Source organism: Melitaea cinxia, chromosome 4 (genome assembly GCF_905220565.1).
Source record: "Melitaea cinxia chromosome 4, ilMelCinx1.1, whole genome shotgun sequence".
Classification (NCBI taxonomy): Eukaryota; Metazoa; Arthropoda; class Insecta; order Lepidoptera; family Nymphalidae; genus Melitaea; species Melitaea cinxia.
In genome coordinates, this window is record NC_059397.1 from 2782433 (window position 1) to 2788432 (window position 6000).

The window sequence follows — 6000 nt, forward strand, 5'->3', positions numbered from 1 at the left end:
TCTTGATTTTTTTTTTTAATTATCAATATACCTTAAGTTGAAAAACAGAAGGTTTTTACTAAGATGAGGTGTTAGAGGATCTGTTAAGGTGTTGCAAATCTTCTGATGTGGGCAGAAATGCTTTTTTTGGTACATGATAACAATAAATTAAGATATGAGGTCTACTGACTGACCTTATTCGCTTGGGAATTCATTACATCTCGTATTGAAAATGGTGAAGAGAAGCGTCTTAATTCTGATTTCTTTTATTCTATACAAGGTGTACTTGCGACTTACATTTTCTCCCCCAATCTAATCGTAATAAATTTCGGGACGGAAACTACCCCATATTGTGACATAGTCATAGCATGTCATCACATAGTATGAACTATTCCGCAATTCTCATACGCTTCAGCCTGTAATATCCCACTACTGGGCATAGTCCTCTTTCCCCATGTAGGAGAAGGATTAGAGCTTAATCCACCACGCTGCTCCAATGCGGGTTGGCGGATATATTTCCTACTATGAGTAACGATCGCTATCAGGTGTAAATGATAACAATCGGGACCGACGGCTTAACGTGCTCTTCGAGTCACGGTGGGGAGACCCCACAAGGACTGCACAAACACCCAGACCACGGCAAACACCTGTATGGCCAATACAAATGTTTGTCATGTGCGGGGATCGAACCCGCAACCGCCAGCGCAACAGGTAGGTACAATCCATGGCTGTAACCGTTGCGCCAACTCGGTGGCAATTCTCATGGATAGTCTAATTTATATATATTTTTTTAATTTCATACAATTGCACGTTGAGTGACTTGAAACTTGTGTACTAATCCCTTCGTCAGTGTTCACATCTCAGTACAATATGTTAAAACAGAGGCGCATTGCTCGAAGACTTTAGTCTCCAAGCATAGCGGGATCTTCGAAGAAAAGAATCTTGGATCAGTTACAGTAAAGTTTTATTACAGTATGTTAGGTTATGATGAATTTACTGTATCGTATAAAGTTTGAAATAATGAAAGACTGGTCTTTGATAAGATGATCTTTGGCCATAAAAATCTAATGTAAATATTTATCTATTACAACTCATTTACTGAGTTTTTTTTTACAGACACATATATAAATATTTAATCTAAGAACACTACTACTTCGTATTGATCCTTTTTTCTACGAAGCGCCTCATTTCAGCTACACTCATTTTAATATTAATAAAAAAAACTGTTATCAAATTTGCATTATAATCAAGTTAACGGAACAAACAACGTATATAATTTTATTATGTAAATCATACGGCATATCTAACGGCCCTAAGTAAAGAACGCACAAAGGACAAACAGACAGTACATTTTGACGTCAAAAACAACTCTTATAAAACAAATTATATTATTCTATTTGGAGGCGTTATGGTGTTTTCGTGTGTGCTTTGAGGGTGATGACAATATACATAAAATGGAGTTAGGTGATTCAATAAGTGTCATTCGGAGTGTTGTGTGCTTTTTTTTTCATAGAAATAGAATATTCTACCTACTTTATTCGATGAGATGATTCAGTGGATACGACGTTTGAATTTTGTTACAAATACTCAAATCCAAGTCCAGATTTCTGGTACTAAATATAATTTAAAAGGTCAAATTGGGATTATGAATGAAGGGCATGTCAGAAGCAAATGAAGAAATACAGACATCTCGGGATAAGTTATGAAATATGAGTATCCGTCAATCCTGTTTGAATACGCAGAATGGTTGAAGGTTTTCTTTACTATTAAAGAAAACGAGTCCTTTGCTCTGCAGTGAGATTGTTTGCAATTATACTAAATAGCATTAAACTTTTGAACCTTAAAAAAATATGTTACGATTCGTAATGAAATTCAGTATCAACTGGACTGACTATTTATTTATGTAATAACTTACGTCCAACTTTATATATCAAAAAGTGAGTAGTTTTACTATTTAATAAAACACGCGTTTTAAAGTCACGTTTCTATGTTAGGTTAAAAAAAGCATAATTTTCTTATCTTAAACAATCCATCAGGGGCGTTGCGAGTTTCTCCTTATACATTACGCGTTAACGCAAACATGACAATTAGTATGGAAAACTTGCCCCACGGGCACTGTAAATAAAAACATTACCAGTAACATTGAACAAAACACGCGAATTATTTCCATCATTAATTAAAATAATCTAAGAACATATTTCGTATCGAAACTAAAATAAACTTTGACATAAATGTTATTTTAAAACTTTCTGTATCCAGCAAACAAACTTCACGGTGTTTACGTACGAAATGCAACGGAAAACCTTAAAATAACTACGCAAGCAAGTTTCACGAACTCGGTAAATTGAACGGGAAATGGACGCAGTCGTATATGCAATAGATAACATTCAAACTTATCTTTGTCTGAGACTTACACGACTCACCCGTCTTACCCGACTTACCAGACTTACCTTAACAAACTTTGCAAACGCGGGATTGAATTAAAATTAATTTTAGCTCACAATGTCCGAGTTCGTCATGAAGATTTCTCTAGAACCGAGAACTTCATGTCTTCCGAGTAGTTGGAAGGTAATGGGTTTACCGCTTAGCTAAATCAGTTCTACGGTAAGATTGCTATCGTGCTGCATAAATGTCACATTAAAACGTTGAAAACCCTCGACTGAATAAAGTTATAAGAGAAACTTACAAAAGATCAATTAAGTTTTAATAAATTGATATTTTGTTGTAATTCTTATGAAAACTAGAGTTAAAAATATAAAGTAAGCCCTTAGAAAACTTTTCAAGTTATTGAAAATCCTTTGGCTGGATGAAAAAGGCTAATTAAATAAGATAAATTAAATTAGAAAAATAAATATAATAAAATAAGAATAATAAATAAATTAAATAAGACATATTTTAATAATACATAAGATTTAACATAAGAACTGACTGATTCAACATATTAAATGTATATTTCTACATATGATATAAGATCTGAACTAGAGATGAACTTCACCCATATGCTAAGTGAACAAAAATTAATTTAAATATATTTGAGTATAATAGAAAATCACGAAAGGGTTGGCTAAGAAATTCCTGCCTAGGCTATATTAATTCAAAATTGCTAGACTTATTTTTATTTAAAAATACACCTACGAGCTTAAAGGAAAAAATAAATACCTACCGACAGTATGAAGCCTGTAGATAGTAGTAAATGGAAAGGTTGTTTATTATTTTCCTGGCATAACTACTGGGTTAGACAATATAAACAGTATATTAATATATATTGTTCCAAATACTTTCACTCGCATGTTTAGTTAATAAACTTTACATCAAAATGAGCGCTGTTTCATTGCAAATATGATGGCATAGGGCTACTAAAAGTCTGGTTTGAATGGCGGTTGTCAAATATAATATAGCCTGGCCAGGAATTTTCCAGTCAATCCTGTTGTAATTTACCTTTAACATATTAAAGAAGATAATTATTAAGCAAATGGGTGAAGATCATCTAGCTCGGATCTTAGACTAATAATATATTTTACACGTTGTAATAGAAAAAATATATCGTATAATATCATTTCAGATATAATATTTTTTTCATAAGTGAGTCATGTACAATATATTCAAGGTAAATGTATGAAATAAGTTAAAATTATTATGATACGTTTTTATATTTGGAAATTGATTTCCCTGTGGAGAATTATTTCACTTATTTATCAAAGTGACCTATGCACTAAGTATATAATTAATTACAATGAGACATTTATAATAGCAATATATCTTATATATAAAATTGTCGTCCCACAATGCTAGTTACCATACTCCTCCGAAACAGCTGGATAAATTTTTTATGAAATTTTGTGTGCATATAGGGTAGGTCACAGAATCGGCCTACATCTATTTTTCATACCCCTAAGTTATAAGGGAAGGGATCAACGGGGTCAATAGCATATATAGCAAAACAACGTTTGCGGGTTGAGCTATTCTTATATATAAAATTTTCATGTCACAATGTTAGTTACAATACTCCTCCGAAACGACTGGACAGATTTTTATAAAATTTTGCATATATATATGGGGTAGGTCTGAAAAACGGCTAACATCTATTTTTCATATCCTTAAGTTACGGGGGGGGGGGTAATTTAAGGGAGTTTATAACATATATGGCAAAACAACGTTTTCCGGGTCAGTTAGTTATTTACATAAATGTTGGTCAAGAAATTAATTTAAAAGCCTATCTCACGGAATGTACGCTTGTGACGAGAATTGAGATTTTTACTAAAAAAATAAATGTTAAATATTTTGTTTTCATAGAAAGGAATTGTAAAACTAGGTTTTAATTTGTATATTTATATTATGTTTAATCAAAATACATCAGGGATTAAATAGGAATTAATCTGAAATACAATAACTACCTACTTCGCTGTTATATTCTTTAGAAATGTTAGCCTTCTTAAGAAATGAACGCATCTCAGTCAATTCACTAGTAAACTTTTAGTAAAATTGTGTTTTTCGATCTTACTGCAAAATACTCGAAATTCAAGTCGTAAAGTTAAAAGTAATTTTTGCATAATATTGTATACGTAAAAATTTATTATCTTTTATTATTAATGTTAAATTAAAATTATGCAAGAATTAAAAAAGCATTAAATGAAAAGGCTAACTGAGTTATAAAAATACTGACAGCTTTCGTTTAATCCCCGTGAGAAAAACCTAACTCACATTCAGCATGTAACCGAAGAATTTAACAATTGTAACAAACATTTTAAACCTTATATTGAAGGCAATAAGAGCTTATTTTGTCACAATAATTATATACAACATATGTGTGATATGTGAAAATTAAAACCATAGGGTTCTAATGTACGTTTCTCACGCAAAAGGTGAAATGGGGTCGATTTTTTAACAAGTCAACGTTTATGGTGATTTTATAGTTATTTTGTAAACATGTTGAAATTTACGATGTCAGGGTTAAGGGGGAAGTTTTAAATCACCTGTTATAACTTATTATGTCATAAATTTCCTTGTACTGAGGTATATTAAAAATTTAATTAGGTGTAGCGAGGACGCTGAAGCGGCGCTGTGCTTGGGCGCTACGTTTTAACATAATAGAGGGTTTTTATGTAAGATATAATCAAATAATCATTATATTTTATTCGTGGAAAACATTTTGTACTTTCAGATTAACTTTAAAAAAGAAATTTTGTGATTGTTGTTACATTTATTTCATAAAATTTAATAAAGATATAAAACGAGATGTTTTTTTTTTATACAAAATACTATTATATAAAAAAAAATTATAATATATAATTATATTTTTTTACTAGAGCGTGTAATAGTTTTCATGATTAGTACAATGAAATAAAGATGTGTTAGCGAGAAACGAAATCCGTGAACAAAAACGGTTGGAGAATAATTGTACGATCGATCGATTCAGCCTGTAATATCTCACTGCTGGGCATTGGCCTCTTTCTCCATGTAAGTAAAGTGTTTGAGCTTAATCCACCACGCTGCTTCACTCCGGGTCGGCAGATGCTGTGAGTTGGCGGGTATGTGTGCATAGTATAAAAATTATATCGAAAAATAATTTTCAGAATAATGTCCCTGTGGTGATAAACTAGATAATTAAAGGGTGTATGTACTTTTAAGAAATTCGTACATTAGTTCGTACGTATATGCTATACAAATCTGGCATTCTACACAATACCAAAACTGTTCTAAATAATGTCGAGTTCGTCTAACTAATGTATAAAATATTGTTTATATTATACGTATTACATTGACTAGTCAATACACAGTTTGGTTACTTAGGCTGTAAAACGCGATTTCTGGTATTTATAAATTATATTTGAAATTTTACAATTTAATACATATTAACAATTCACAACTTAAGAACTAAATATTTAAAGATAGTTCCGGTATAAATCATGTCCGCGTGGAATATTGCCAAGAATGCGGGCAGCATTTCGCCGTTGAATCGCTATGGCAATACTCTGGGTAAAAAATGGACCAGCTCTCTTGTAACCAGTAGAGGCAATAAGA